This window comes from Vigna unguiculata, chromosome 10 (assembly GCF_004118075.2).
Source record: "Vigna unguiculata cultivar IT97K-499-35 chromosome 10, ASM411807v1, whole genome shotgun sequence".
NCBI classification, from domain to species: domain Eukaryota; kingdom Viridiplantae; phylum Streptophyta; class Magnoliopsida; order Fabales; family Fabaceae; genus Vigna; species Vigna unguiculata.
Genome location: NC_040288.1, coordinates 4,793,106 through 4,805,182, shown reverse-complemented (window position 1 = coordinate 4,805,182; position 12,077 = coordinate 4,793,106). Strand labels below are relative to the sequence as shown.

The window sequence follows — 12,077 nt, the reverse complement described above, 5'->3', positions numbered from 1 at the left end:
GTATGGGGAATCCCCGACTTTTTCAGTTGGGTATGGGGATGGGTATGGGGATGGACATATCCCCGCCATAATACCCATCCCCGCCATATCTCCATTCTCGTTTAAATTATAAAAATATTCACAATTAATTAAGTAACCCTATATATATATATATATATATATATATATATATATATATATATATTTTATTTCTTTTAATTATTTGGTTTGTCATGAAACTTATTCGCATCTCCAATATATTTTTTTTCTTATCATAACTTTTATGTAATTATGTTAGAATGATGTATGTTAATTAAAAAAAATTCTGCTCACATTTGAATATTTCTATTATTTTTTAATATTTTTATTTATTATATATTTTCTTTTCACATTATACTCACAATTTAAGGTAATATAAAAAAAATTCTTTACTTATTATTATTATTATTATTATTATTTGTTTAATTTGAATAACTCTTTTGTTTCATTAAAATAATTTTCGTTATTTTTCAACCATTGAGTATATATGTTGATATTTTTCATCTTATCATACTTTAATTATACATTTGATTTCCTTTGTGCGATTTCTTTCAATAGTCCTCAAATTATTTCTAAAACACACATTTGTTAGTTTTTAATATTTTTATTTATTGTTTATTATTTTCATCATGTAGAATAATATTTCGATATATTCTATCTAATTTTTTATTATTTTATAATCCATTATTAATCATACTGTAATTTTTTCACTTAAAATTATGTTTGAAATGATTAAAATTATATATATATATATATATATATATATATATATATATATATATACATACATATACATACACATATATATACACATATACATATATACATATATATATATATATATATATATATATATATATACATATACATACACATATATATACACATATACATATATACATATATATATATATATATATATATATATAATGATATTTAGGAATAGTATATGATATTTCACTACAAGAAAAACATGAAATAGTGACTGATTTAGTCATTAACCCATATCAGTCACTATTTTTCGTCATTGGTAGTAATAGTTGATTTATTGTCTAAATCAGTGATTAAATTAATGACCGATTATATATAAACATATATATATATACATATATATGTGTATATACATATATATGTGTATATATATATATATGTATATATACATATATATATATATATACACATATATATGTATATATATATATGTATATATGTATATATATATATATATATATATATATATACATATATACATATACATATACATACATATATATATATAGATATATATATGTATATATATAGAAATATGTATATATAAATATATATATATATATATATATGTATGTATATGTATGTATGTATGTATATATATATATATAATGATATATAAGAATAGTATATGATATTTCACTACAAGAAAAACATGAAATAGTGACTGATTTAGTCATTAACCCATATCAGTTACTATTTTTTGTTATTGGTGATAGTAGTTGATTTATTGTCTAAATCAGTGATTAAATTACTAATCAGTGAATGAATTGGTACTTGATTTAGTGACCAATTTAATTACTAATTTATTTGTAATTTGATGACAAATTTTTTGGTCACTAATGATATTTCTATTTAATTTTAACCACTTCAAACATAATTTATCATACCTTAATTATACATTTGATTTTCTTTGTGCGATTTCTTTCAATAGTCTCTCAAATTATTTCTAAAACACACAGTTGTTAATTTTTTAATATTTTTATTTATTGTTTATTTTCATCATGTAGAATAATATTTGATATATTCTATCTAATTATTTATTATTTTATAACTCATTATTAATTATACTGTAATTTTTTCATTTTAATTGTATAAATAACTTTTATTTACTACAATATAAAAATTTAATGTAATTGCTATGAATATTTTTTTGTCACTATCCAACATCTATTGAAGTTCAAAAGATACAAAATCTATGTCAAAATTTTATTATTATATTTATTATTTGTTCTTTGTATCATTTTGATCAAGTGACGTATTATAACTTTTATTAGTGTGTAAAAAAGAGATTCATTAGAATTTAAATAATTGAAGTAAACAAACATTTAAAATATATTTTAATTTGAATATTTATTTTCCTTTTATATTTTTTTAAATATTTTTTAATTTTATCAACTAAGTTCATCAATGTTATAGTTTACAAATTTAATAAATGTTTTGTTTCTCATAAAATTTTATTTGATATTCTAATATAAAATGTAGACAATTATAATTTATTTTAAAGTATTTGATATGGAAGAAACAATCATCCTCCTAATATTGAATATTTGATAATATTATGTTTTCTTTACCGTAATTTTTTTTCTTTTATAAAAATTAATATTGAAGTAGTTAGAACATGGGTACGGGTATGGGTACGAGATTATACCCGTCACCCGGTGGGGATGGGGATGAGACAAAAGTTTGATACCCGTTGGGTTTGGGTATGGGGATGTGGATAAATTTTTATGCGGGGATGGGTATGGGATAGCGAAACCCGTCCCCGCCCCGCCCCGTTGCCATCCCTACTTATAAAAGGGTTGTTATTTTTCATGAATAAACAAGCAGTAGTTTCTCTTTTACATATGTTTTGTTCTATGGCATCTCATTTGACATTTTCTAATTCATTTTTCTTTTCTATTGTTATAAATTTATTCATAGCTCCTTTTTATCATGCAATTAAAACTTCTGATTCAAACTTTCTAGTTGACATATCTACATATTTGTATATAAAATAAAAATTATAATATATAAAATATTACTAAATATAAGTATATGAAACAAATGAGCTAAAACAATAATACATGTTTCAGATTGTCAGGAAAGTAAACTCAACATTGACTTATAGTGTCTTGAAGTCTCAAGTCTCTTTCTCCTTTTCAAGTCTTAACTTTTTCATAAACCTGCAGAGTTTATTTTAAAATTAATCATTAATAAAAATAATTAAAAAAATTATTATTCTTTTCAACTCGATAGTAATTTTTTATCCCTAAACTTAAATTATCTTTCTACACAAAACTCAACTTTGAATTATGCTCAAATTAATTTATTATCCACCAAAAAAAGACTAAACATTAATCTAATTAATAGTTTTGTAGAAAATTTCAGTTACTCGTTAAGATATATGCAAAAAAAAAAAAAAAACTCTCGAGAAACATGTAAATCTAAAAGTACCGAAAAACAAGATTGGACAAAAGAAACGTATTTCTAATTCTAATACAAATCCAACAAATAGAATAAAAACAATAGTATCACAACTAGAAAGAAAAACATACTACCATAAATGAGGATGAAAAGATTGGTACGTACTGACAACACGAGATTCAAGAAATATAATCTGCCAAAACTCTAATCCTAAAAAGGAACTCTAGAATATAAGAAAGCAAAGAGAGACATCAGAAGTCACAAAGAGATCAAAGAATAAAATAGAATCAAGATTGATTATAAGAAATAAAGATAATTGATCATAATTTTTCTCCTAAACAAAATCATAATTTATTAAAAAATATTTTAACTCATTAAATATCATTTTTAATACCAATAAAAATTAACAAACATTAATAATAATTTAATTAAAATTTATTTTCACACATAAATTTATAATTAATTTAATACAACTATATTAATAATAAATATTATTTTCGAGGCTTTTTTTTTTCTTAAACAAAATTTTATAATTAATTTAATAGAAGTATATTATTATTAAAAAGTTGAGATTTTTTTCTTAAATATTAATCAGTAACAAATTCTTTTGTTAAGACCCTATTTTTTAAAGACTTAAAGCGAGTGACACACTTCATTTATCCTTGAACCGGTGCTTGCACTAACAAATCTGACTTGTTAAAAAACTGAACAACGATAACGTGCAACACGATCGATAAAAGGAAGAATGTGAACGTGCGGCACGGTGGTTGGAAGGAAAAGGGACGCGCAAAGAAGGCAAAAGAATTAGCTTTAAATTAAATAATCCATAAAATTAGTTTTGGAAATGCAGGAAGAAATTTACTGGAACTAATTACCAAAGAATACAGTTTCCTCACACAACTAATATATTCCTTGATAAGCTTTAGTTGTTACGTCAAATACGGACAGAAAATTCACTTCCAAAAGACTTTTAACAGTTAGATGAATAAATATTAATAAATAATAAAATATTAATAATAATATTCAAATTTGTAAAGTAATATTTATAATATATATCATAATAAAAAGATTTAACAGACTTAATTAAGATGAATTCTGAATAATTTTAATATTATTTTAAGATAATAAATTTTAAATATAACTCAATTCTTCAAAATTATTTAATAAAATGAAGTTCATATATTCTTAAATCAATAATCAAATAATTATATATATATATATATATATATATATATATATATATATAAAAGTAAATATTAATATCTTGATCTTCAAGTGTATATCCTCTTCATTTCTACTTTTTATTGTTCTTATATTAGCGTATTTTTACGATTAACACACACATACACTAAACAATTGTTAAATCCAATCCTCTTCAAAATAAAAATATTTATCACAAATTTTGACGACTTAAAAATATATGAATCAGCCATACCTACTGTCAGTGGCAGAGCTTTAAACATGAGAGGTCTTGGTCCTACAATCCTTTTTCCATCATAAATAACCTTTTTTATTTTAATATATTTTACATTCAATAAAAAAAATGGTTATCATTTTAAACATTTCTTGATCAGTTAGTCCCTACACTGGTTTCATCGTGCTTTTAGTTTATTAAAAATATTTTTATCACTTATTTACTTTTTAAGATGTAATTTATATCTTAAATTTAAATTGTTTTGATATTGATTGGTATAAGATTGAATAAGTCGTTTATACCTTATTACACGTGAAGTCATTGCATTGATATTACCAGTCCAAAAGAAAAAACAAAACCAGTACAATAAATCATTGGAAGTATCAACTTTTTTTAATAAAGAAAAACGTCAACAATTTTTTAAACTTCACTTGAGTTGGTTAGAGATTACGCGTGAGTATACATAAAGGAAATTAAACCTCTTAGTTTAATAGAAAGGATGAAGATGACAATTTTACCCTTTATTTTATATTAAATAAAATGATGTAAGAGATAAAATGCAATTTAAATTATTTATTTTCTATTAAATCACGCAACTTCTTTTATATTTTTGTATTTCTGTTCTACCAAGTAATCAAATATTTAATTTTATTTCTGATGTATTCGTTCGTATTTTCATGTCGGAGTTCTTTCTACTATTCTAAACATATCATATGCGAATTGTCCAAATTCTATTTTAGAATTCATTCAGAAGACTAAAAAGCAGAAAGTGGTGTGCTGGGTCTTCTCTCTGCATTTCTGCATTATTGGTTTCCCTTCCCCAACGGTTGACCTGAATTGTTCTGATGGACTTTAAATCTTCGCCGTCGTTCTCGAAATCGAAACACCAACGGATTCACGACGTGTTCATCAACTTCAGGGGAGAAGACACCCGCAGGAAGTTCGTTTCTCATCTCCACTATGCGCTCTCAAACGCTGGAGTCAACACCTTCTTTGACGAGGAGAATCTTGTCAAAGGAATGCAGCTTCAAGAACTCATGCGAGCTGTAGAAGGATCTCAGATAGCGATTGTTGTTTTCTCCCAAACCTACACTGAGTCAACTTGGTGCCTTGACGAGCTTGAACAAATCATCAAATGCAACCAAACTCAGGGTCAGAGTGTTCTCCCTGTGTTTTACGAGATTGATCCATCCGATGTACGTCATCATAAGGGTGATTTTGGAAAATCGTTGGAAGAAGCTGCTCGGAGAACCTATTCAGGAGAACAACTGGAGCGTGCCTTATCACGGTGGAAGCGTGCACTCAACAAGCTGCTGGTATCTCTGGTTGGGATGTCAGAAATTTCAGGTAAACCAATGACTCCTTCGTAATTTCTTTGGTTTGAGACTGAATGAAAGATATGTTAGTGACTGTTTTATAATTATTGTTGAACTTGAAGGAATGAAGCTGAACTAGTGAGACAAATCGTTGACCGTGTTCAGAAGTTACTGGACTACGAAGTGTTGTCTATTACAGAATATCCTGTTGGACTAGAATCCCGTGCGCAAGAAGTGATTGGACTCATTGAAACTCGTTCCACCCAAGTGTGTATGATAGGGATTTGGGGTATGGGGGGATCGGGGAAAACTACCGTTGCAAAAGCTGTCTACAATCAGATTCATCGTAGATTCATGGATAAAAGTTTCATTGAGAATATCAGAGAAACCTGTGAAATCATGGTAGAGGGTATGTTCCTTTGCAAGAACAGCTTCTTTCAAATGTCCTGAAAACGAAGGTGGAGATACATAGCGTTGGGATGGGGACGACTATGATAGAGAGCAGACTTGCTGGAAAAACCGCACTCATTGTACTTGATGATGTGAATGAGTACAACCAATTAAAAGCTGTGTGTGGAAATCGTAAGTGGATTGGTCAAGGAAGTGTAATAATCGTTACAACTAGAGATGTTGGCCTCCTTACTCGACTTGAGGTTGATTATGTTTATGGATGGATAAAATGGACGAAGATGAGTCCCTTCAGCTTTTCAGTTTTCATTGTTTTGGAGATTCAAAACCAAAAGAAGACTTCAGTGAACTTTCAAGAAACGTTGTTGCTTATTGTGGAGGACTACCCCTGGCTCTTGAAGTGCTTGGTTCTCACTTATTTGACAAGTCGTCAAAGAGAGTGTGGTTAGGTGTATTGTCGATACTAGAAAAAATTCCCAATGATGAGGTTCAGCGGAAATTAAGAATAAGCTTTGATAGTTTAAGCAATGAGATGGAGAAGGATATATTTCTTGATGTATGTTGTTTCTTTATAGGTAAAGACAGAGGTTATGTCACAGAGATACTAAATGGTTGTGACTATGTGCTGATGTTGGAATACCGGTTCTCATAGAACGTAGCCTCATAAAAGTAGAAAAGAACAACAAACTTGGAATGCATCCTTTGCTACAAGAAATGGGAAGGGAAATAATTCGTGAGAACTCACGAAAGGAACCTGGGAAGCGCAGTCGACTGTGGTTTCAAAAGGATGTAGTTGAAGTATTGACAAAGAATACTGTAAGTACATTTCCTATGCACGGTTTTCATTTTCTTTCAAAAGATTTTTCTTTTCCATGTTTAATATAAGTGCAGTTAACCTCAGCTGAGCCAACAAAAAACACTTCTCGATTTATTTCCCTCTGCTCTTTTCATCACAGGGGACAGAAACTATTGAGGGATTGGTTCTGAAAATGCATTTAACCAGCAGAGATTGCTTCGAAGCCGATTCTTTCCAGAAAATGGAGAGTTTGAGACTGTTGCAACTCCATCATGTACAAGTTGCAGGAAATTATGGGTACCTTTCTAAGCAACTGAGATGGATATCTTGGCAAGGCTTTCCTTCATATTTTCTGCCAAACAACTTTTGTATGGATGATGTAATTGCGATTGATTTAAAACACAGTCATCTTCGATTCCTCTGGAAACAAACCCCGGTATTTATAACATGCCCTTTTCTTGTAAATTTATAGATTGATTAAAATAGAATAGTAATTGTTTCTATTTACTACTATTCATTTTTTATTTTATTCTCTAATATTTGTTCATAAGAAAAACCAATCTTGTTGTAGGATTTGAAGTGGCTAAAAGTCCTTAATCTCAGTCACTCCATGTACTTGGCGGAAACCCCTGACTTTTCGAGACTACCGAGTCTTGAGCAGCTCATTCTCAAAGATTGTCCAAGTTTATTAGAGATACACAACTCCATTGGAGGTCTATGTAATATTATATTGATAAATTTGAAGGATTGTACAAGCCTAAGCAATCTCCCCAAAGAGATATATACGTTGAAATCTGTGAAAACATTCATCCTATCTGGTTGTTCAAAGATTGACAATTAGAAGAAGATATAGCACAGATGGAATCCTTGACAACTCTAATGGCTGATAATACTGCTGTGAAAAAAGTCCCCTTTTCAATAGTAAGCTCAAAAAGCATTGGATATATATCCTTATGCGGATTTGTAGGACTGGCACGAAATGTTTTTCCTTCTATCATCCAGTCTTGGATGTCACCAACAATGAATCCCTCTTTTTATTCGTCCGTTTTCTGGCACATCATGTTCTCTGGTTTCCATGAATACACAGAATAATACTTTGGGTGAACTTGCACCAATGCTTAGAGGCCTTTCAGATCTTCGAAGTGTTTTGGTTCAATGTGAGACAGAGTTTCAACTATCTAAACATGTAAAAACAATTTTGGTCGAAGATGTTGTAAATTTTACAGGAATTAGGAATTTCAAGGCATCAGTTGAGGTCTTCTTTGATTGGAGTTGGAAGTTACAAAGCATTCTTTGATAATCTCAGTGATCAGATATCTGAGGTTAGTTCCTTCTCTAGTTTTTACCTTTCTCTACTATACCTTCACTGTTCATTTCAGTTACTAGTAAAGAGAACATGAAATAATCCTTATGATGCGTCTAAAAGAAAATTCAAAAACCACGTTTTCGTTTAAAAGATCATGTTAAGCCAGCAATTTAATTGCCACTTTCTTCTACCTAACTTGTTTCGTGTTTGTTAGAATAGAACATGAAAGAAAGTTGAAAGATCTCTCAGAGATAAACAGAATGCATTATAAATTCATACTGATGTGCTGTTAATATAAATACAGAACAAACTATTAACCAAATTTGTTTGAATTAGTTATCGTTGTTGTGTTTCAATTTATCCAATAAGTGGTCGGGGATTAAATCTCCAGGTTTCTATGTATAGAAAAATATTTGTTAAAAGATGCTAGTGTCATAGATGAATACCTTTCAATATTTCAAAAACTTAGACCTGAGTTTGTGATGAGAAAACGGAAGTTGGGAAATGAGATCAAATTAGATTCTTATAACTCAACTCCATAAATTTCCTACAAAAGAAACATTCTATAGGTTAAATTATGTGTCACTCTGGACCATCATAATAAGAACTTCTAAATTTCATACTAATTCCCACTAAATAAGTCTTTAATGTCCACTGAGTAATCTTTAATATGTCGAATACTAATTAAGTCCACTATGTAGCAATAAATCTTACGGTATACATCATTATTTTACTTATGAAAACATGAATGATTCACCTTCTTGTAGTTTTTAATCTTGGCATGTGACTATTAGGTTCTTAATTAAAAAAAAAATATAAATTACAAAGAAAAATGAGAAATTAAATCATATCAGTTTGCCTACCCCAAAAGTTATACAATTCACTTTTATTTTATTAAAAATGCTCATTTTGTAATTTTGGAATGATAAGGTGAGGAGTCCATTGCATAAATGACTAAGTTTGTTTTCTCATGTTATAGGGATTGGCAACCAATGAGGCATGTGAAGTTGTACTTCCAGGTGACTATTATCCTTATTGGTCGGCCATACAGGTGATGGACATTCGGTGTATTTCACTGTGCCTGAAGACCGTGGCATGAAGGGAATGGCTTTGTGTATTGTTTATTTCTCAAACCCCGAAATGAAGCCGACCGAATGTTTCACTAGTGTCTTAATTGCTAATTACACAAAGCGCACCCTGCAGATACACAAGCAAGACACTGTGATTTCCTTTAATGATGAAGATTGGAAGGAGATAATATCACATTGGGAGGTGGAGACAAGGTGGAGATTTTTGTGACTTTTGGTGATGACTTGGTGGTCAAGAAAACAGCTGTCTATCTGATGTATGGCGAATCACATGACATACAAATTAAGCCCACGAATTCTGAACCGAATGATGTAGAAATTGAGCCGAAGCATTTGAATCAAATGATATCGAAATTGAGCCGTTGCATGGTGAATCAAATGGTATCGAAATTAAGCCGATCCATTCTGAAGTAAATGACATCAAAATTGAGCCCATGAATTCTGAATCAAGTGTCTTGCCAATGAAGTCTGATCCTAAGCCAAACGGAAATGGCTGCATTAGATTCTTCAAGAAATTTGCAATGTGTGAATGGTAAGTTATATTCATATCCCTTTTATGTGAACAATTCAGAATCCTTGTGTTGTGGAATTAAATCGTGGTGTCCTTGATTGCATTCAATTTCCTTCTATCTTTTCTTGTTTTTATTTTGAGTACCTTATGGTTGGAAAATTCATGTTTATTTTCCTCTGTTTCTCACTGTAACCGTTATGCCTCTTTGGTTGTCCTTGATCTTTTTGTTGTATTTCTTTGTAGTAGTTATTTATGAAAATTGTTTTCCTGTAAATTGATTTTAACACTCAACAAGCCGGTGGTCATGCTCACCCACACGACTTCATGAATTGATGTCCACTTTTCTCCTTCTACACTTTTTGTAGAAAGAATGGGGTTGAAGTAAATGTTACCTTCATTTTATAAATTGTCAAACTGAATCTACTAACAAAAAATAACTTAATCTATAGGGTCTTGATTAGGATTATGTATATAACTATGTATGCACCCATACAAATCCTAAATCACAGGAATAGTCACACAAATGTGTAGAGAATATTATTTAATATTTTTTATTTAAATTAGTTTTTAGAAAATATTTTAGTTTTAGATATATGTTTATTTTAAAAATTAGTTATTATTTTAGGTTAAGATTGAAATATTCTAATATTTATACTTGATATTTTGCTCAATATATAAAATATATCAATAAAATACAAAAATATATTCTTTTGTATAACATATTACATATATCTCTCGTATATTTCATATCTTTCATATTTCAAGAACTCTAAAAATTCTAACAAAATGGACTCTTTAATACACGTGTGTGACCTACAACTATTGGTATCCGGTTTGAAAATGAAAAGAATGTATCGATATTTAGACTCTTTAAAAGAGCTTAAAGACAATGTGGAACACGCACAACGTACAACAACTTTCATATTCAATTTATAAAAATTAACACATGGATCTGTGATGAAAAATGTATCATAAAAGGATAAAATTTTTCCGAAGGACATATTTGTTCCATTTTTACATTAGTTATGAGATTATCTTTGTTTTAATGATACAAGTTCACCAAAAAGAAAAGAAAGAAAAAACTAGAAAATCAAGGAATTTAAATTTAATGAAGTGTCCTGCTGGGAATCCTATATGTTACGGTGTTCTTGTTTGGTTGTTGGTTTGGGCCAAGAATGGGACTTTTCTTTATTTGAACTCCAGTTTGGGTCTTTCTTCCTGTACCTCCAAAATTTCTTCTACACCTCCAAACTTTCTTAAAATTCCTATAAAACCCTTTGACCATTTAACAAACTTCGCAAACATCACATCCCAAAAATTATGTAAACTTCCGGAAGTCAAAATATATGACTTCCAGAAGTCAAAATATATCACCGAAAGTTGACTTCCGAAAGTCAAAAATCATCACCGGAAGTCGACTTCCGGAAATCAAAAATCATCACCGGAAGTCGACTTCCGAAAATCAAAAATCATCACCGGAAGTCGATTTCCAGAAGTCAAAAATCATCACCGGAAGTCGACTTTCGAAAATCAAAAAAACATTACGGAAGTCACTTCAGTATATAAAAAAAATTATATATTTTATTTTATTTTATTTTGTAAAATACGTATACAAAATTATAAACATTTAAATTTTAAAAAAATTACTTAAAAAATTAAAAATAATAATAAAAAAATACTAAAAAAAAAATTGAAAAAAAATAAAAAATAATTTAAATTCAAATAATAAAACTTTAAATAATTTAAATATATATATATATATATATAATATATATATATATTAAAAAAGTTTTATTATTTTAATTTAAATTATTTTTAATTTTATTTTTACTTTTACTTTTACTTATTTATTGATATTATTATAATTATTTATTTTATTTTTCATGTATATTATTTTATATTTTATTTAAATTTTTTAATTTGTTTAAAATATAAATATTTCAAATTTTATTTTTTAATTATATATTTTTTTATATTTTTAAATTTAAATTTATTTTTGTATAATTTATTAAAAATGTAAAAAAATACAAAAAAATTAAAAAATGA

The 12,077-nt window shown here is 28.2% G+C and overlaps 1 pseudogene; it reads left to right on the top strand.

The window, feature by feature from the left end:
- The first annotated feature begins 5,326 nt into the window (after nt 1-5,326).
- Nucleotides 5,327-10,248, top strand: LOC114166731 (annotated as a pseudogene).
- Nucleotides 10,249-12,077: the final 1,829 nt, after the last annotated feature.